This window comes from Coregonus clupeaformis, unplaced genomic scaffold (assembly GCF_020615455.1).
Source record: "Coregonus clupeaformis isolate EN_2021a unplaced genomic scaffold, ASM2061545v1 scaf0947, whole genome shotgun sequence".
Taxonomy (NCBI): domain Eukaryota; kingdom Metazoa; phylum Chordata; class Actinopteri; order Salmoniformes; family Salmonidae; genus Coregonus; species Coregonus clupeaformis.
This window is the reverse complement of record NW_025534401.1, coordinates 129,246-151,711: the sequence shown is the minus strand read 5'-3', so window position 1 is coordinate 151,711 and position 22,466 is coordinate 129,246. Positions and strand designations below refer to the sequence as shown.

The 22,466-nt window shown below is 42.6% G+C and overlaps 1 long non-coding RNA gene across 1 annotated transcript; it reads left to right on the top strand.

Annotated features, from left to right (window-relative positions):
* Positions 1-3,296: 3,296 nt before the first annotated feature.
* Positions 3,297-3,477, top strand: LOC123486012. The gene is made up of 2 exons (XR_006659222.1): positions 3,297-3,342; positions 3,427-3,477. It is a non-coding gene; the product is annotated as an uncharacterized LOC123486012 (long non-coding RNA).
* Positions 3,478-22,466: the final 18,989 nt, after the last annotated feature.

Sequence of the window (22,466 nt, the reverse complement as noted above, 5' to 3'; positions counted from 1 at the left end):
CACCTGATTGGTTTAGTATTGGGAATTTAGTATATTAAATCACCTGATTGGTTTAGTATTGGGTATTTAGTATCTTAAATCACCTGATTGGTTTAGTATTGGGTATTTAGTATCTTAAATCCCCTGATTGGTTTAGTATTGGGTATTTAGTATATTAAATCCCCTGATTGGTTTAGTATTGGGTATTTAGTATATTAAATCCCCTGATTGGTTTAGTATTGGGTATTTAGTATCTTAAATCACCTGATTGGTTTAGTATTGGGTATTTAGTATATTAAATCACCTGGCATCATGAATAACTACTCATTATTATTCATAAATCAGTCAGCCAGTCACCATTTACCCACAATGCAGCATGGATTTGATGCTCTCCAACACGGCCAGTGGTTTAGTAGACATAAAGGCTACACTACACGATGTACCCAGTCAGGGACCCTGAAAGAGCATGAGGACACACACACAAGACAATCCCTACCAACATACTAATACACAGGAGGAGAAGACATACCACTGCTCTCACACAGGAGGAGAAGACATACCACTGCTCTCACACAGGAGGAGAAGACATACCACTGCTCTCACACAGGAGGAGAAGACATACCACTGCTCTCACACAGGAGAAAACATACCACTGCTCTCACACAGGAGGAGAAGACATACCACTGCTCTCACACAGGAGGAGAAGACATACCACTGCTCTCACACAGGAGGAGAAGACATACCACTGCTCTCACACAGGAGAAAACATACCACTGCTCTCACACAGGAGGAGAAGACATACCACTGCTCTCACACAGGAGGAGAAGACATACCACTGCTCTCACACAGGAGGAGAAGACATACCACTGCTCTCACACAGGAGGAGAAGACATACCACTGCTCTCACACAGGAGGAGAAGACATACCACTGCTCTCACAGGAGAAAACATACCACTGCTCTCACACAGGAGGAGAAGACATACCACTGCTCTCACACAGGAGGAGAAGACATACCACTGCTCTCACACAGGAGGAGAAGACATACCACTGCTCTCACACAGGAGGAGAAGACATACCACTGCTCTCATTGTGGAAAGCTAGTTGACAGGTGAGTTCTAGGCTCTTTCTCAAATCATTCTTCCTCGATTCCTCTCCTCGATTCCTTCTAAAACCCATTGGAGAAGAAGGTCAGAGGGGAGGGACCTTGTACCTTCTCCTCCAATACAGTTGATACAATACAGGTGAGGAGACAGGATGCGAATCAAGGAAAGACAACGTGAGAAAGCCCTAGTAGCCATCTTGTGGTGATGTCACCCACCCTGAGACCTACACTACTGTTATCCTGTCCAACCAAGATCAGGGTTTTGGTAGGATAATGGCTGCTGCTTTTTGGGTATGAAGTGCTGTTGTGGAAAGGGGTTTCATCCTAGGTCAGCCATACAGGGATTGTTACACCAATGATCAGACATCATCTGCAGCTGAACATCAATATCATCAGACAAAATTAGAGCGAGTAACAACCAAATAAAACAGACAAACAGGGAATGTTCAAGGACCAAAAAAAGACACTATACCTCATTCAAAGAATCAACACTTTATTTCATATCATACAAAGAACGCCTATGTTAATGGTTTGGCGGGTTAAGACATTCATCTAACTCCAAAAGAAGAGAATGAATAGTTGAATGAATAGTGTCTAATCCAAATAATCAGGGGCTGGAACAGAAATCTGCCCACCCAGTAGCTAGATCTCTAGCAGTAAGGTTGGCCACGCATGTTCTAGGTCTATACATTGTTGCTTTAACAGTATTGTTGTAGTCCTACAGCAGCAAGGTTGGCCATGCATGTTCTAGGTCTATACATTGTTGCTTTAACAGTATTGTTGTAGTCCTACAACCAATTCTAACAGTAAACCAATAGCATATACAGAGCATTCAGAAAGTATTCAGACCCCTTGACTTTTTCCACATTGTTACGTTACAGCCTTATTCTAAAATGGATTAAATAAATTGTTTTCCTCATCAATCTACACACAATACCCCATAAATTCGAAGCAAAAACAGGTTTGTAGATTTGTTTAACAAATTCATTAAACATTTAAAACAGAAATACCTTATTTAAATAAGTATTCAGACTCTTTGCTATGAGACTCAAATTGAGCTCAGGTGCATCCTGTTTCCATTGATCATATTTGAGATGTTTCTAAAACTTGATTGGAGTCCTCCTGTGGTAAATTCAATTGATTGGACATGATTTGGAAAGGCACACACCTGCCTATGTAAGGTCCCACAGTTGACAGTGCATGTTAGAGCAAAAACCAATCCATGAGGTCGAAGGAATTGTCAGTAGAGCTCCGAGACAGGATTGTGTCGAGGCACAGATCTGGGGAAGGGTACCAAATAATTTCTGCAGCATTGAAGGTCCCCAAGAACACAGTGGCCTCCATCATTCTTAAATGGATGAAGTTTGGAACCACCAAGACTCTTCCTAGAGCTGGCTGCCTGGCCAAACTGAGCAATCGGGCGAGAAGGGCCTTGGTCAGGGAGGTGACCAAGGACCCGATGGTCACTCTGACAGAGCGCCAGAGTTCCTCTCTGGAGATGGGAGAACCTTCTAGAAGGACAACCATCTCTGCAGAACTCCACCAATCAGGCCTTTATGGTAGAGTGGCCAGACGGCAGCCACTCCTCAGTAAAAGGCACATGACAGCCCGCTTGGAGTTTGCCAAAAGGCACCTAAAGGACTCTCAGAGCATGAGAAACAAGATTCTCTGGTTTGATGAATCCAAGATTGAACTCTTTGGCCTGAATGCCAAGCGTCACGTCTGCAGGAAACCTGGCACCATCCCTACGGTGAAGCATGGTGGTGGCAGCAGCATCATGCTGTGGGGATGTTTTTCAGTGGCAGGGACTGGCAGATCAGTCAGGATCGAGGGAAAGATGAACGGAGCAAAGTACAAAGATTCTTCCTCTGATGAGGCTCATATCATGCTGAAATCAATAGAACAGGGGGCAAATGACTAGAGTTCTACATTGTGACATTATTAATTAAAATACTCCTACTACAATGTTAAAACATTCTACATTGTGACATTATTTCATTGATATCATGACACAACTCCTTCATGTATTTTCTGATGTTTGATCAGACATCTTTTATCAGAGTATCTCTTGTCACATTGATCACAGCTATGTGGTTTCTCTCCTGTGTGTGTTCTCCGGTGTGATTTTAAATCTCTTAAACTAACAAAAGTCTTTCCACAGTCAGAGCAGTCGTAAGGTTTCTCTCCTGTGTGTGTTCTCAGATGTACTATCAGCGCGCTTGACTGAGTAAAACTCTTCCCACATTGATTACAGCCATAAGGTTTCTCTCCTGTGTGTGTTCTCTGGTGTATCGTCAGATACACAAATGTACCAAAACTCTTCCCACATTGATCACAGCTATAAGGTTTCTCTCCTGTGTGTGTTCTCTGGTGTATCGTCAGATACACAGATGTACCAAAACTCCTCCCACATTGATCACAGCTATAAGGTTTCTCTCCTGTGTGTACTCGCTGGTGTATTTTAAGTTCTGATGTAGACCTGCAACGTTTCCCACAGTCAGAGCAGCAGTGAGATTTCTTCCCAGTGGGTCTCAGGTGTTTTTTTTTAAGGTATTCTGATCTGGAGAGAGACCTTTCTGCCTTGTCAGCATCATGTTGTTGAGGCTCCCCAGAGGATCCACGATAGCCACGTCTGTCTCCTGTGTGAACGACAAAGTCAGACAGATGGTTAAAGAACCACAACAGCAGAAATACACTGTTTATTTGAGGTAAAAAGTGATACCCAGAGCATACCCATGAAATTGTACAACAACTGACATCTTTAATTATTTGACAATTGTCTTAAGACAGTCAAGTGAGCAACAATAGTCATATTTTGTCTTGTTTTCAGATTAGTAGTAACATCGATGATTCTAGGCTCGAAATAAGTTATTAAAGTTGTTGAAATCCTAAGCAGAGTGCCAGACGACTTTTACTCTCCAATATAGGACCCTTTCTGTGTTTGCTGTTTGTTGCTATGCAACACAATTTGGCTGCAGAAACACCTCCATGCTAATAACCGCTAGTTATGGATGTAGTATATCTGAACTCCTCCATATTAATAACCTCTAGTTATGGATGTAGTATATCTGAACTCCTCCATGCTAATAACCTCTAGTTATGGATGTAGTATATCTGAACTCCTCCATGCTAATAACCTCTAGTTATGGATGTGGTATATCTGAACTCCTCCATGCTAATAACCTCTAGTTATGGATGTAGTATATCTGAACTCCTCCATGCTAATAACCTCTAGTTATGGATGTAGTATATCTGAACTCCTCCATGCTAATAACCTCTAGTTATGGATGTAGTATATCTGAACTCCTCCATGCTAATAACCTCTAGTTATGGATGTAGTATATCTGAACTCCTCCATGCTAATAACCTCTAGTTATGGATGTAGTATATCTGAACTCCTCCATGCTAATAACCTCTAGTTATGGATGTAGTATAGCTGAACTCCTCCATGCTAATAACCTCTAGATATGGATGTAGTATATCTGAACTCCTCCATGCTAATAACCTCTAGTTATGGATGTAGTATATCTGAACTCCTCCATGCTAATAACCGCTAGATATGGATGTAGTATATCTGAACTCCTCCATGCTAATAACCTCTAGTTATGGATGTAGTATATCTGAACTCCTCCATGCTAATAACCTCTAGTTATGGATGTAGTATATCTGAACTCCTCCATGCTAATAACCTCTAGTCATGGATGTAGTATATCTGAACTCCTCCATGCTAATAACCTCTAGTTATGGATGTAGCATATCTGAACTCCTCCATGCTAATAACCTCTAGTTATGGATGTAGTATATCTGAACTCCTCCATGCTAATAACCTCTAGTTATGGATGTAGTATATCTGAACTCCTCCATGCTAATAACCTCTAGTTATGGATGTAGTATATCTGAACTCCTCCATGCTAATAACAACTAGTTATGGATGTAGTATATCTGAACTCCTCCATGCTAATAACCTCTAGTTATGGATGTAGTATATCTGAACTCCTCCATGCTAATAACCTCTAGTTATGGATGTAGTATATATGAACTCCTCCATGCTAATAACCTCTAGTTATGGATGTAGTATATATTGTGACGTCACGAGAGGCTACACAGCTTTCAGCGGGATTGCTCAAGTAGTGCAAGGAGACAAGGTTCAAACAAAACAAGGATTTTATTATAGGACTTGGGAAATTAACGAAAATATAACAAAATTCTGTTCTCTTGTGGCTCTTTAAGGGTTAACAGTTCAGGGATGTCTCTTCCACATCCAAAATCATAATTTCACTCGCTCAGATAACTTTTCCCCAGCCTTACTGTAGCCCACGTTGCAGCTAGTGGCCAACCCAGCAAAAAAGTCCTTCCAAATGTCTCTCACGTATTTCCACAGGTGCATATATCCAAAGGTGAGTATTTCCCAAAGGTAAGTATCTCCAAATCCTTATATTCCTCATGGAAGTGGACGTGCAGCACTCTTGTCCTCCAGAGAGCCCAGGTTGGAGACTGTGTCTCTTCCTTCCCAAACCTTCAGCTCATCAGCTCCTCATTTGTTTCAGCTGCGTGGGAAGATTGGCCATAGAGGGTTGGAGTTCCCCGACCATACCAGCAGATGGAGCCATAGCTGTCTGGGTTTGCAGCCATCTCAGGGGGATGTAACGTCCCTCCAGGACACAGCCTCTCGTGACATCACACATCCCCTTCCTCGGGACCGACGTCCTCGTCGGGTAAAGGCAGCGAAGAAGGCATCACGCCGGAGAGGGCGTCCCGCATTGCCGTGGTGCTTGCCAGCCTGCTCTCTCTTCAACTCCTCCACCTCTAGGACCAGGGACTCAGCCTCCTGTTGTCTCTCCTTGAGTTTCTTACTGAACGCATCAGCCTTGGTTTTAGCAGAGTTTAGCTTCTGTTGAGCAGCTTTCAGTTCCTTCTCTCTCTCTGCCTCCGCATTCTTCATCTTGTTCTCCAACACCTTGTACTTCTCCTCTGCCTTCTTCTGGACCTCCTTACTACTGCGCAGGGTCTCCTCACACTCCTCGATGGTCCTGCGCAGCCTCTCCAGCTCCTCCTGTTGCTTATGGAAGGAGCTCTGTTGGAGTTTAGCCTGGAGGATATCTAACTCTTCTGTCTTCATGTCTAACTGTTGCTTTAACAAACGATACCTCTCAGCGGTCCCCTTCAGCCCAGACAGTTCTTTGTCCAGATTCTGTAGCTCCGTCTCTGTGTCGGTCTGGGCACCTGCCATCCCTATCAGAGCCCGGGCGGGAGTGAGTAATTCGGAGGATTGCACCGAGCCTTCCCAGGATGAGTCTTGCCTCTCCGTTTCCGAGGTACTCGGGTTATCCTCTCCTGAGACTCTCTCCAGAGTGGGTAAAAGGCTGGGCAGTCTCGTCAATTAGGACAGGGACGGGGAGGGAATCAACCACCCCCGCCTGCCGTGTGTATGGTTCCCCGTGTGCTGGTCATGTAAGTTCAGTAATGGGGTATTCTCTGGTGTCCCCATGGACACAGGAAACTGGGAGGACTTTCCCCGGGGTCAGACACGTTGGGCCCACCAAATCCTTACGCACCAGGGTGGCCCGGCTACCAGAATCCAGTAAGGCCTCCACATCATGGTGATTCACAGTTACCGGGCAGGTGGGGGGTCGATCTGGGCCGCCATCTACGACTCCCAAGAGCGAGGCAAAACGGTGTGTGGGTGCTGCGCTGGAGGACTCCGCAGTGGGCATAGGTTCATCGGCTGGTTTCCCACACTGCCAGGAGATATGTCCCATCTCCCCACACCGGTAACACTGTCGAGTTTCCCCTCCTGGTGTACTCTTCTTGACCCGCCTGGTTTCTGGCTCCCCCTGGAGCCGGGATGAGTCCTGACGTGGCTGGGTTCGAGACCTTGGGGGTCCTTTGGACGGGTTCTTCCCATTTGTGGTGGGGCCGCACTCCTGGGGTCTTTCCGGGAAGCATTCAGCATCTCCGCTGTGGCCTGGTACTTTTCCACAGCTTCCACGGTCAGATCAGCCGTGGTCAAGGCCTGTTGACTGATGAACCGTTTTGCCTCATAAGGCAGGGCGCGTAGGTAACGATCCACCACAACGGCCTCCACCACCGCCGCTGCTGTATTCCTCTGCGGATCCAGCCATTTCCTTGCGATTCGGACAAGTTCATGCATCTGCGCCCGAGGAGGTTGGTCTGGTTGGAAGGTCCAGCTGTGAAAGCGCTGGGCCATACCAAACTTTGTGAGTCCATATCTGCTGAGGATCTCAGACTTCAGGGCATCATAGTCAGTAACCTGGTCAGGGGCCCAGGTCCCGGACAGCATTCAGCGATTCCCCGGTTAGAAAGGGGGCTAACAGACCAACCCACTGTTGCTCGGGCCAGGCTTCCTAGTGGCCGTGGCCTCAAATGCATGCAGGTATGCCTCAATGTCATCGGTAGCTCCCATCTTAGATATAAAGTCACTTGCCTTTATTGGGCGGGTATTTGGACCACCCTCTGTCTCTGCAACTGCAACTCCTCTGCCTTCAGAAGGTTGGCTTTCTTTTGCTCCTCCAAGAGAGCCACGTTTGCTTGCCTGGGCTTGCTGGCCAGCAACAAGGGCTTTCAATATGTCCTCCATTTCAGTCGGGGCGGGGAGCCTACGGCCAACTTGGAAAACTGGGTGATCAAACCTTCGGTATCCTCCTCTGACATGCACTATTAACGCTTGAGCGTGCCCGTATTCTCCACCATCTGTGATGTCACGAGAGGCTAAGCACAGCTTTCAGCGGGATTGCTCAAGTAGTGCAAGGAGACAAGGTTCAAACAAAACAAGGATTTTATTATAGGACTTGGGAAATTAACGAAAATATAACAAAATTCTGTTCTCTTGTGGCTCTTTAAGGGTTAACAGTTCAGGGATGTCTCTTCCACATCCAAAATCATAATTCTCACTCGCTCAGATAACTTTTCTCCCAGCCTTACTGTAGCCCACGTTGCAGCTAGTGGCCAACCCAGCAAAAAGTCCTTCCAAATGTCTCTCACGTATTTCCACAGGTGCATATATCCAAAGGTGAGTATTTCCCAAAGGTAAGTATCTCAAATCCTTATATTCCTCATGGAAGTGGACGTGCCAGCACTCTTGTCCTCCAGAGAGCCCAGGTTGGAGACTGTCTCTTCCTTTCCCAAACCTTCAGCTCATCAGCTCCTCATTTGTTTCAGCTGCGTGGGAAGATTGGCCATAGAGGGTTGGAGTTCCCGACCATACCAGCAGATGGAGCCATAGCTGTCTGGGTTTGCAGCCATCTCAGGGGGATGTAACGTCCCTCCAGGACACAGCCTCTCGTGACATCACAATATGAACTCCTCCATGCTAATAACCTCTAGTTATGGATGTAGTATATCTGAACTCCTCCATGCTAATAACCTCTAGTTATGGATGTAGTATATATGAACTCCTCCATGCTAATAACCTCTAGTTATGGATGTAGTATATCTGAACTCCTCCATGCTAATAACCTCTAGTTATGGATGTAGTATATCTGAACTCCTCCATGCTAATAACCTCTAGTTATGGATGTAGTATATCTGAACTCCTCCATGCTAATAACCTCTAGTTATGGATGTAGTATATCGAACTCCTCCATGCTAATAACCTCTAGTTGTGGATGTAGTATATCTGAACTCCTCCATGCTAATAACCTCTAGTTATGGATGTAGTATATCTGAACTCCTCCATGCTAATAACCTCTAGTTATGGATGTAGTATATCTGAACTCCTCCATGCTAATAACCTCTAGTTATGGATGTAGTATATCTGAACTCCTCCATGCTAATAACTTCTAGTTATGGATGTAGTATATCTGAACTCCTCCATGCTAAAACCTCTAGTTATGGATGTAGTATATCTGACACCTCCTCCATGCTAATAACCTCTAGATATGGATGTAGTATATCTGAACTCCTCCATGCTAATAACCTCTAGTTATGGATGTAGTATATCTGAACTCCTCCATGCTAATAACCCTAGTTATGGATGTAGTATATCTGAACTCCTCCAGCTAATAACCTCTAGTTATGGATGTAGTATATCTGAACTCCTCCCATGCTAATAACCTCTAGTTATGGATGTAGTATATCTGAACTCCTCCATACTAATAACCTCCCAGTTATGGATGTAGTATATCTGAACTCCTCCATGCTAATAACCTCTAGTTATGGATGTTAGTATATCTGAACTACTCCATGCTAATAACCTCTAGTTATGGATGTAGTATATCTGAACTCCTCCATGCTAATAACTTCTAGTTATGGATGTAGTATATCTGCATGGAGCAAAAATGGTGAGCAAAGATTTTAGTTTTCCAATGTATTCTGAATATTACCACACATTATCAGAGCAAGATCGGGAGTGTTACTCAAGGAAACTCACATTAAGCTCTGATAAAAATGCTCTTTGGCTACCTTTACACACTAAGTGTATGCCAAACTGGCCCATAACTTCATCTAACAATAACATACGTACCTAGTCAAAAGTTTGGACACAACTACTCATTCAAGGGTTGTTCTTTATTTTTACTATTTTCTACATTGTAGGACAATAGTGAAGACATCAAAACTATGAAATAACACATATGGAATCATGTAGTAACCAAAATAGTGTTAAACTAATCAAAATATATTTTATATTTGAGATTCTTCAAATAGCCACTCCTTTGCCTTGATGACAGCTTTGCACACTCTTGGCATTCTCTCAAGCAGCTTCATCTGGATTGCTTTTCCAACAGTCTTGAAGGAGTTCCCACATATGCTGAGCACTTGTTGGCTGCTTTTCCTTCACTCTGCGGTCCGACTCATCCCAAACCATCTCAATTGGGGTTGAGGTCGGGGGATTGTGAGGCAGGTCATCTGATGCAGCACTCCATCCTCCTTCTTGGTAAATAGCCTACACAGCCTGGAGGTGTGTTGGGTCATTGTCCTGTTGAAAAGCAAAATGATAGTCCCACTAAGCCTTAAACCAGATGGGATGGTATCACTGCAGAATGCTGTGGTTGCCATGCTGGTTAAGTGTGCCTTGGAATTCTAAATAAATCACAGACAGTGTCACCATCAAAGCACCCCCACATCACCACACCTCATCCTCCATGCTTCCGATGGGAACTACACACGCGGAGATCATCCATTCACCCACATCGCGCCGCACAAAGACACGGCGTGTTGGAACCAAAATATCTCAATTTCCACCGGTCCAATGTCCATTGCTCGTGGTTTCTTGGCCCAAACAGATCTCTTCTTCTTAATGGTGTCCTTTAGTAGTTGTTTCTTTGCAGCAATTCAACCATGAAGGCCTGATTTACCCAGTCCCCCTGAACAGTTGATGTTGAGATACGTCTGTGACTTGAAATCTGTGAAGTCTTTATTTGGGCTGCAATTTCTGGAGGCTGGTAACTCTAATGAACCTATCCTGCAGCAGAGCTAACTCTGGGTCTTCCATTCCTGTGGCGGTCCTCATGAGAGCCAGTTTCATCATGGCGCTTGATGGTTTTTTGCGACTGCACTTGAAGAAACTTTCAATGTTCTTGAAATGTTCCGTATTGTCTGACCTTCATGTCTTAAAGTAATGATGGACTGTCGTTTCTCTTTGCTTATTTGAGCTGTTCTTGCCATAATATGGACTTGGTCTTTCACCAAATAGGGCTATCTTCTGTATACCAACCCTACCTTGTCACAACACAACTGATTGGCTCAAATGTATTAAGAAGGAAATTAATTCCACAAATTAACTTAAGGCACACCTGTTAATTGAAATGCATTCCAGGTGACTACCTCAGGAAGCTGGTTGAGAGAATGCCAAGAGTGCAAAGCTGCCATCAAGGCAAAGGGGTGGCTACTTTACAGAATCTCAAATAAAAATATATTTTGATTTGTTTAACACTTTTTTGGTTACTACATGATTCCATATGTGTTATTTCATAGTTTTGATGTCTTCACTATTATTCTACAATGTAGAAAATAGTAAAAAATAAAGAACAACCCCTTGGAATGAGTAGGTGTTCTCAAACTATTGACTGGTAGTGTACATAGTGTACACTAACTGTAAGTCGCTCTGGATAAGAGCGTCTGCTAAATGACTCAAATGTAAATGTAAAATATATATATATATCTTTTAAAAATATATTTTCCTTTATTATGGCGGCAGGTAGCTTAGTGGTTAAGAGCGGTGTGCCAGTAACCGAAAGATCGCTGGTTCTAATCCCCGAGTCGACTTAGGTTAAAAAATCTGTCGATGCCCTTTAGCAAGGCACTTAACCCTAATTGCTTCTGTAAGTCGCTTCTGGATAAGAGCGCGTCTGCTAAATGACTTAAATGTAAATGTATTATTTTCCACTAACCCTACCACCTCTCTCCCTAATTGTAGCAAAGTAATGAACAACAACACTTAGGCTTCTACTTCCATTTTACGGACACAATCTATTTTACAATAGTTATATTTTGTTTGTTTTTTTACATCACTGGGGTCAAGCTTCCTGCCATCCAGGACCTAGATACTAGGCATGTCAGAGGAAAATCGCAAAGACTCCAGTCACCTAAGTCATAGACTGTTCTCTCTGCTACCGCACAGCAAGCGGTACCCGAGCCCAAGTCTAGGACCAAAAGGTTCCTTAACAGCTTCTACCCCCAAGCCATAAGACTGCTGAACAATTAATCCCCTCCCCCCTTTGTTTTTACACTGCTGCTACTCGTTGTTTATTATCTAAGCACAGTCACTTTACCCCCTACCGACATGTACAAATTACCTGAATCTAATCTGTACCCCAGCCCATTACCTCGGTACCGTACCCCTATATATAGCCTCATTATTACCTGGACTAACCTGTACCCCAGCCCATTACCTCGGTACCGTACCCCTGTATATAGCCTCATTATTACCTGGACTAACCTTACCCCCACATTACCTCGGTACCGTACCCCCTGTATATAGCCTCATTATTACCTGGACAACCTGTACCCCAGCACATTACCTCGATACCGGACCCCCTGTATATAGCCTCATTATTACCTGACAACCGTACCCAGCCATTACCCGGTACGTACCCTTTATATAGCCCCCAGCCATTACCTCGTACCAGTACCCCCCTGTATATAGCCTCATTATTACCTGGACTAACCTGTACCCCAGCACATTACCTCGGTACCGTACCCCCCTGTATATAGCCTCATTATTACCTGGACTAACCTGTACCCCAGCCCATTACCTCGTAACGTACCCCCTGTATATAGACCCAGCCCATTACCTCGGTACCAGTACCCCCTGTATATAGCCCCCAGCCCATTACCTCGGTACCAGTACCCCGTGTATATAGCCTCATTATTACCTGGACTAACCTGTACCCCAGCACATTACCTCGGTACCGGTACCCCCTGTATATAGCCTCGAAGTCGCGAGAGTGTGACTCACCATAGTATGTTTTACCAAAGTTGACTGACCGTTAAGGGAACTACACTGCCATAAATGCAAGGAAATCCTCACTTGCAGTTATAGAAAGACCCATATACTGTATAACCATTGATTCTTGAAGAATATAACTTATAAATGCCTCAAATGTATTTCCCCATCAAAAACCAAAACATAAGCTTGTATAACGCCACTGTTTGTAAACAAACACTGTTTATCTTCAAAACCAGGTTAAAACTGTGATTTTGACCTTATGGATGGCCAGTCCTTGTATTCATAGTGTAGTGAATTCAGGGGGTAGCCCTGAGTTGGACTCAAACCTGGGTCCAGAGACTGTCAAGCCAACACCTTATAACTGTTATACCAAGATGTCTGAACTTCTTGATGAGGTCGCTAGGTTTTGGGTTAAGGTTGCTATAATAACTTTCTCTATGAATTTGAGAGTGGTTACATTTCTCCAGCCCCCCTGTTTGTTTAAAACCTGGTTTCTCCCTTTAAAAAAAGCCACACATCAATCAATCAACCAATCTGCAGTTCAAACAATAACAAAGCTGCCGTTCCGCCACTGTTTTGGTAAAAGATGATGAATGGGACTGGAGAAATGTAACTACTCTCAAAATTATAGACAGACCTATGGATGCAAGGACGACCATCCATGATATCACCATTATAGTTTTAACCATGTTGAGGCGATACAGTGTTGGTTTACATTTTCACAGTTTTTCTAAACATTGAGTAGAAAAAGCTTATTTTGGGATCTGATGGGCTAATCAGTTGAACTAAGCTCATGAGGCATGTGTTATATTCTTCAAGAATCAATGGATATATATAAATAATATAAAAGTCCAAATATGGATGTAGCAACTGCAGATTTCACCTTTAACGCCACACATCAGTTCAACAACTGCAGAGTTTGTGCCTCTGTTTTTAAGACAGTACTTACTAGTGTTAATCAGGGCCCGGTTTCTCAAAACCATCTTACTGCTAAGTTCATCATTAGAATCAGTGGAGGCCTTAAGATGCCTTTGGGAAACCGGAACCAGATATCCAGTTTCCTCCTCTTCTTCCTCCCTCTCCTTTTTCGATGTGACAGTCCTCCTCCTCTTTCACTCTGAACGCGTCTTCCTCTCTTTCACTGTAACGTCTTTCTCTTCTTCTTTCACGGTAACAGCCCCACCCCCTACTGTTTTTTGCATTGTAACATCCTCCTCTTCCTCCTCCTCTTTCACTAGAGCTTCTTTCTCTGTCCAGCAGACCTCCTCTTCTTTAGCAGGAGGAGAGTAGCTTAGTGAGCTCATGGTCGGGGATGTTAGCTAGCTAGGCTAGTGCTAACTTAACCAGCCAGCTAGCTGACCAATAACAACAACACCGTAAATATTAAATTAAATGGGATAACTAACTACACGACAGAAGTGGGTTGAAAAACACAGTGGCTAATATACACGAAAGCGTCTAAAGAGCTTTATTGGTTCATATTTTGTCTAGCAAGCTACCGAGGTGTCTGACTAACTGTTGCTGCTGTTGAAAGAAGCGTCCTGTCCACTAGATTATACGTCACACTAGCAGCATAGCCTTAAAGTCCCACATCGCCATCTGCTGACTGGAGTGGGTAACGAAGTTGAGTAAAATGTAGATTTTATTTTCAGACAAAAAGTTAAAGCGTAGGAAGCATGAGTTTTTTTTTACCCACCAATGTAACAACACAGTGTGGTTAAAGACTTAGTAAATTAGTTGTAGTCACGATCTGGTTAGCTATAAGAACAAACAGTTATGTTTTTGCGTTATTACGTATTTTATCTTCTAAAACTACCCATAGTGCACTATTTGTCAACGTCATATGGGGGATCTACTCTGTGCTACCGAGTTCATATGCTAGCTCAAACGGACTAATCTCAGCCACACCTCATGCTCTTCTCAGACTGTGTGGCCAAAGACTTTTCATAACTAACCCAAGATAGACCAGAGCCTGTCGTTTCCAATGGGAGCAAATTAATCTAGTGGGCAGAACAAGCAAGGAGGTGGGCAGAGCCAAGCAGGAGCAAGAGAGCTCCTATTGGCGCGTTCTCAGAATCTATTTGCATATTTCCTTTAGGGAACGCCTACTTTGTGAAGATTGCCCCTGTGCAATAACTCAATTCGCCCTTGCACTCCTTCTAAACAACGCAATTTTTTACAACTTTGGCAAAGGGTAAAGTCTACAAAACGTAGTCCACTCTGTTTGTTACAGATTCTAGTGATGGAAACAGAAAACTGTGTTGAGATCAAATGTTTCATAGATAAAATAAATAAATAGCAGAATATCGGGCCAAAATCCATCTCGCTCCATCTTCTCCCACTGCCGCCACTGGGCTTCCTCTCAACACCATATTTGGTATTGAGTTGAAACGCCAACCGGATGTTTCAATTTATACATCAGGTGAAATATCTGAGGTGAGCTTCGATACCAAAAGAGGCAATCTGCAGTTGCTACATCCATTTGTGGACTTATAAATGAATGATATATACCCATTTGATTCTTGAAGAATATAATTTATAAATGCCTCATGAGCTTAGAACTGCCCGTACCCGTCAGCACCCAAAATATAAGCTTGTTTTATTCCAATGTTTGTAAACAAAGTAAATGTAAACAAACACTGTAAAACTTAAAACATGGTTAAAACCAATCATTGTGATATCATGGATGGTCAATCCTTGCATCTGTCTATGAATTTGAGTGGTTACATTTCTCCAGGGTTGTCCCTGAGCTTTTCACCGAAACAGTGGCGGGGAACTTGTTTTTGCTGCTGATTGCCCCTTTTAAGGTACCATTCCATTGGTTCCAAAAGGAGAGAATAATATATTTATAAGTATTGGACATAAACAATAATAAATAAACTCAACTGCGTTACCCACTCCAGCCAGCAGATGGCGATGTGCGTCTTTCAGGCGATGCTGCCAGAGTGTGACGTATAATCTAGTGGACGGAACGCTTCTTCAACAACAGCTAGTCAGCCACCTCGGTAGCTTGTTAGCTTAAGCTCTTAGACGCTTTCGTGTATATTATCCAGTGTGTTTTAAAAAGCACTCCTGTCACCTTATGTCGTATAGCTAGCTAGTTACCCTTGAATGTAATATTTATGTTGCTATAGCTAGCTAATGCTAACATCTCTCCGACCATGAGCTCACTAAGCTACTATCCTCCTGCTAAACAAGAGGAGGTCTGCTGGACGGAGAAAGAGGGTCTTTGGCCGAACATTGTCGTGAAAGAGGAGAAGGATGAGGAAGATGTCACAGTAAAACAAGAAGTAGAGGGTGAAGCTGTTACCGTGAAAGAAGAAGTGAAAGACGTTACAGTGAAAGAAGAGGAAGAAGCGTTAAGAGTGAAAAAGAGAAGAGAATATTACCGTGAAAGAAGAGGATGCCGTTTTTGGAGCGAAGAGGGAGGGAGAGATAACTGTCACATTGAAGGAGGAGGAGGAAGAGACTGAAGGTCTAATTAACACCAGTAAGTGCTGTTCTTAAAATAGTATCACTAACTGTTGTTGAACTGAGACGTGGTTTTAAAACGGCATTCAACTGAAGTGATACATGATTATGTTCTTTTTTTAATGTAGAAATTGTAAAAACTATATTAAGCAGCCTAATAATGGACTAAAGGGAGCCGTTTGAACCAGAATCTGGGCTTACAGGAGACGTTCAATATGGAGATCCTCCTTTTCAAGCTTAATAATGTCAAAATACGTTCTGGACTAAGCAAAGAATGGAGTTTCGCTGAGCAACTATGATCAGTACTGCTGTCCCACCGGTATGTACTCCCAAAAAGGTTTAAATAAAAAGTTACAAGCAACCAAAATAATACCTTAAATACCTTGTCTGGAAATAAGTGTTGTTTTTGAGCCCCAAATCCACCTCTTCTGCACCCAGGAGGATACAATTGAGATCTTCCCTGTATGTAGCCTCTGCTTCCCAGGCTGATGAGGTGAAAGCCTGGTGGACACTTTACTCCCAGTACTTTGTTGAAGCACCTTTGGTAGTGATTACAGCCTCAAGTCTTCTTGGGTATGACGCTACAAGCTTGTGCACACCTGTATTTGGGGAGTTTCTCCATTCTTCTCTGCAGATCCTCTCAAGCTCTGTCAGGTTGGATGGGGAGTGTCGCTGCACAGCTATCCCTTTCAGGTCTCCCAGAGATATTAGATCGGGAGTTCAAGTCCGGGCTCTGGCTGGGCCACTCAAGCACATTCAGAGACTTGTCCCAAAGCCACTCCTGCGTTGTGCTTGGCTGTGTGCTTCAGGGTCGTTGTCCTGCTGGATGGTGAACCTTTGCCCCAGTCTGAGGTCCTGAGCCTAGAGAAGGTTTTCATCAAGGATCTCTCTGCTTTGCGCTGTTCATCTTTCCTCGATCCTGATAGTCTCCCAGTCCCTGCCGCTGAAAAACATCCCCCACAGCATGATACTGCCACCACCAAGTTTCGCCGTAGGAATGGTGCCAGGTTTCCTCCAGACATGACGCTTGGCATTCAGGCCAAAGAGTTCAATCTTGTTTCTCATGGTCTGAGAGTCCTTAAGGTACCTTTTGGCAAACTCCAAGTGGCCTGTCATGTGCCTTTGACTGAGGAGTGGCATCTGTCTGGCCACTCTACCGCAAAGGCCTGATTGGTGGAATGCTGCAGAGATGGTTGTCCTTCTGGAAGGTTCTCCCATCTCCACAGAGGAAAACTCAGTCAGAGTGACCATCGGGTTCTTGGTCACCTCCCTGACCAAGGCCCTTCTTCCCCGGGATTGCTCAGTTTGGCCAGGCGGCCAGCTCTTAGGAAGAATCTTGGTGGCTCCAAACTTCTTCCATTTAAGAATGATGGAGGCCACTCTGTTCTTGGGGACCTTAAATGCGCAGACATTTTTGGTAACCTTCCCCAGATCTGTGCCTTGACACAATCCTGTCTCGGAGCTCTACGGACAATTCCTTCGACCTCATGGCTTGGTTTTTGCTCTGACATGCACTGTCAACTGTGGGATCTTATATAGACAGGATGTGTGCCTTTCCAAATCATGTCAAATCAATGGAATTTACCACAGGTGGACTCCAATCAAGTTGTAGAAACATCTCAAGGATGATCAATGGAAGCAGGATGCACCTGAGCTCAATTTCGAGTCTCATAGAAAAGGTCTGAATACTTATGTAAATAAGGTATCTCTGTTTTTTTTTGTTTTTTTAAATAAATTTGCAAAACCTTCCCTAACAACCTGTTTTTGCTTTGTCATTATGGGATGTTGGGTTTAGATTTATCAGAATAAACAAATCAAAACATGCATTTTAGAATAATGCTGTAACAAAATGTGGAAAAAGGCAAGGGGTCTGAATACTTTCCGAATGCACTGTATTATTGTCAGCCTATAACATGACATTATCTATTATTATAGAGCTCTGATCAGCCTATAAACGTGACATTATCTATTATTATAGAGCTCTGCTCAGCCTAAAAACATGACATTATCTATTATTATAGAGCTCTTATCAGCAAACATGACATTATCTATTATTATAGAGCTCTGAGTCAGCCTATAAAATGATATTATCTATTATTAAAGAGCTCTGATCAGCCTAAAACATGACATCATCTATTATTATAGAGCTCTGATCAGCCTATAAACATGACATGATATATTATTATAGAGCTCTGATCAGCCTATAAACATGACATTATCTATTATTATAGAGCTCTGATCAGCCTATAAACATGACATTATCTATTATTATAGAGCTCTGATCAGCCTATAAACATGATCTATTATTATAGAGCTCTGCTCAGCCTATAAACATGACATTATCTATTATTATGAGCTCTGATCAGCCTATAAACATGACATTATCTATTATTATAGAGCTCTGATCAGCCTATAAACATGACATGATCTATTATTATAGAGCTCTGATCAGCCTATAAACATGACATTATCTATTATTATAGAGCTCTGATCAGCCTATAAACATGACATTATCTATTATTATAGAGCTCTGATCAGCCTATAAACATGACTATTATTATAGAGCTCTGATCAGCCTAAAACATGGCATTATCTATTATTATAGAGCTCTGATCAGCCTATAAACATGACATGATCTATTATTATAGAGCTATGATCAGCCTATAAACATGACATTATCTATTATTATAGAGCTATGATCAGCCTATAAACATGATCTATTATTATAGAGCTCTGATCAGCCTATAAACATGACATTATCTATTATTATAGAGCTCTAATCAGCCTATAAACATGACATGATCTATTATTATAGAGCTCTGATCAGCCTATAAACATGATCTATTATTATAGAGCTCTGATCAGCCTATAAACATGACATTATCTATTATTATAGAGCTCTGATCAGCCTATAAACATGACATTATCTATTATTATAGAGCTCTGATCAGCCTATAAACATGATCTATTATTATAGAGCTCTGATCAGCCTATAAACATGACATTATCTATTATTATAGAGCTCTGCTCAGCCTATAAACATTATCTATTATTATAGAGCTCTGATCAGCCTATAAACATGATCTATTATTATAGAGCTCTGATCAGCCTAAAACATGGCATTATCTATTATTATAGAGCTCTGATCAGCCTATAAACATGACATTATCTATTATTATAGAGCTCTGCTCAGCCTATAAACATGACATTATCTATTATTATAGAGCTCTGATCAGCCTATAAACATGATCTATTATTATAGAGCTCTGATCAGCCTATAAACATGACATTATCTATTATTATAGAGCTCTAATCAGCCTATAAACATGACATGATCTATTATTAAAGAGCTCTGATCAGCCTATAAACATGACATTATCTATTATTAGAGCTCTGCTCAGCCTATAAACATGATCTATTATTATAGAGCTCTGATCAGCCTATAAACATGACATTATCTATTATTATAGAGCTCTGATCAGCCTATAAACATGACATTATCTATTATTAAGCGCTCTGCTCAGCCTATAAACATGACATTATCTATTATTAAAGAGCTCTGCTCAGCCTATAAACATTATCTATTATTATAGAGCTCTGATCAGCCTATAAACATGACATTATCTATTATTATAGAGCTCTGATCAGCCTATAAACATGACATTATCTATTATTATAGAGCTCTGATCAGCCTATAAACATGACATTATCTATTATTAAAGAGCTCTGCTCAGCCTATAAACATTACATTATCTATTATTATAGAGCTCTGATCAGCCTAAAACATGACATTCCATGAGAGCAAGATTAGATTTTAAGCTCTACATCATCTCAAGTTAATTTTTTATTGTGTTGTGAAGACTGACCTCAGGCTATTGTGGGATATAGTCTGGATTAAACCTCATAGGAAGACGGTTTTATCATGTGGAGGTTTCATTCAGGTCGCTGTTTAACTAAATACTCTGTTTGTCTTTGGCAGGAGAGAGACCAGACTCTCACTCTGACAGCGGGAAGAGTCCTTCAGGGGAACCAGACCCAGAGACGGCCAAACCAGAGAGACGACATCAGTGCTCCCACTGTGAAAAGAGTTTTACTCATTTAGGGAGTCTGAAAATGCACGAGAGAATACATACAGGAGAAAAGCCTTACCACTGCTCCAACTGTGGAAAAAGTTTTGCTCAGTTAGGGGCCCTAGTTGGGCATGAGAGAACACACACAGGAGAGAAGCCTTATCACTGTTCCCACTGTGGAAAGAGTTTTAGGTGGTATGGGAGCCTGAGAGGACACACACAGGAGAAAAGCCCTACCAATGTTCCCAGTGTGAAAAGAGTTTTACCAGATCATGGGACCTGAAAAAGCATGAGAGAACACACACAGGAGAAAAGCCTTACCAACATACTAAAACACAGGAGGACAAGACATACCACTGCTCTCATTGTGGAAAGACATTTTCCCAGTCAGAGGACCTGAAATCCCATGAGAGAATAGAGGCTGTGTTCTGATTTATGTTTTTGACTTTGGTAGCTTGCTAGACAACATAGCCAAAACATTATAGCTCTTGGGATTATTTCGGTGCATATTAGTCACTGTGTTTAAGAAAATATATGTTGTATAGATAGTTACCCCATTTATTTCATATGCTAAGTTACTAATCAGCTGGCTGAATAGCTAGAATAGCTAACACTAGGCTAGTAGCTCATCTTAACTAGCTAACATCCTCCTATCTGGCTAAGTAACACTAGGCTAATGCTAACAAGCCAGCTAACATCCTCCTATCTGGCTAAGTAACACTAGGCTAATGCTAACATCCTCCTATCTGGCTAAGTAACACTAGGCTAATTGCTAACAAGCTAGCTAACATCCTCCTATCTGGCTAAGTAACACTAGGCTAATGCTAACAAGCTAGCTAACATCCTCCTATCTGGCTAAGTAACACTAGGCTAATGCTAACAAGCTAGCTAACATCCTCCTATCTGGCTAAGTAACACTAGGCTAATGCTAACTAGCTAGCATCCCCGACCATGAGCTCACTAAGCTTACTCTCCTCCTGCTAAAGAAGAGGAGGTCTGCTGGACGGAGAAAGAGGGTCTGTGGCTGAACGTTGTTGTGAAAGAGGAGAAGGAAGAGGAGGGATGTCACAGTAAAGAAAAGAAGATGAGGAAGTTACAGTGAAAGAAGAAGAAGAAGAGAAGAGGAGGATACCGTTCTTGGAGTGAAGGAGGAGGAGGAACTGTCATATTGGAAGAGGAGAAGGAAACAGTACTTACTGAAATCCGCGATATTTACAAGATCTGAGTTAGTGAGTGTGCAATTGGCATGCTGACTGCAGGAATGTCCACCAGAGCTGTTGCCAGAGAATTTAATGTCAATTTCTCTACCATAGCCGATCCCACAGACCACGTGTAACCACACCAGCCCAGGACATCCACATCCGGCTTGTCACTTAAGGGGATCGTCTGAGATCAGCCGCCCGAACAGCTGATGAAACTGAGGAGTATTTCTGTCTGTAATAAAGTCCTTTGTGTGGAAAAAAATAATTCTGATTGGCTGGACCTGGCTCCCCAGTGGGTGGACCTATGCCCTCCCAGGCCCACCCATAGCTGCACCCCTCCCCAGTCATGTGAAATCCATAGATTAGGGCCTTATTCATTTATTTCAATTGACTGATTTCCTTATATATATATTAACTGTAACTCAGTAAAATCTTTGAAATTGTTGCATGTTGCATTTATATTTTTGTTCAGTATACTTTTTATGAGAAAATGTGCAAGAATTGAAGGTGCCAACAAATGTTATAGTCATCATAAGAGTATTTTGCTGTCATAATACAAACAAATCTGCTCCTCCTCGATTAACTTCACTCTTTTCAGCTTCTGCCCACCACCTAATAACACAACCACACCACAGATAGAACAATGAGCCAGATATTTCACCTGATGTATAAATGTTAAGCATCCGGTTGACGTTTCCACTCACTACCAAATATGGTGATGAGAGGAAGCCCAGTGGCGGGGAGAAGATGGAGATCGAGTGAGACATTCTGCACATTTTCTCCTCGATTAAACATTTAATCTCAATACAGTTTTATGTTTCCAAAACTTGAATCTATAATAAACACAGTGGTCTAGGTTTTGTAGACTTTACCCTTTGCCACTGTAAAATAAAAAAAATAAAAAGAACCCATAGGCTCCCTCTGACCGTACCTCTCCCAGGACCTACAGGCTCCTCTGGACCATACCTCTCCCAGAACCCATAGGCTCCTCCTGGACCGTTACCTCCCCCAGAACCCATAGGCTCCTCTGGACCATACCTCTCCCAGAACCCATAGGCTCCTCAGAGCCAAGCTCAAATTCAAGGTACAGTGCAGAAGCTTACACAAGGTTATGGATGCATCTCAATAGTCTGAACCCAAGGTTATGGATGCATCTCAATGGTCTGAACCCAAGGTTATGGATGCATCTCAATAGTCTGAACCGGCCAAGGATATGGATGCATCTCAATAGTCTG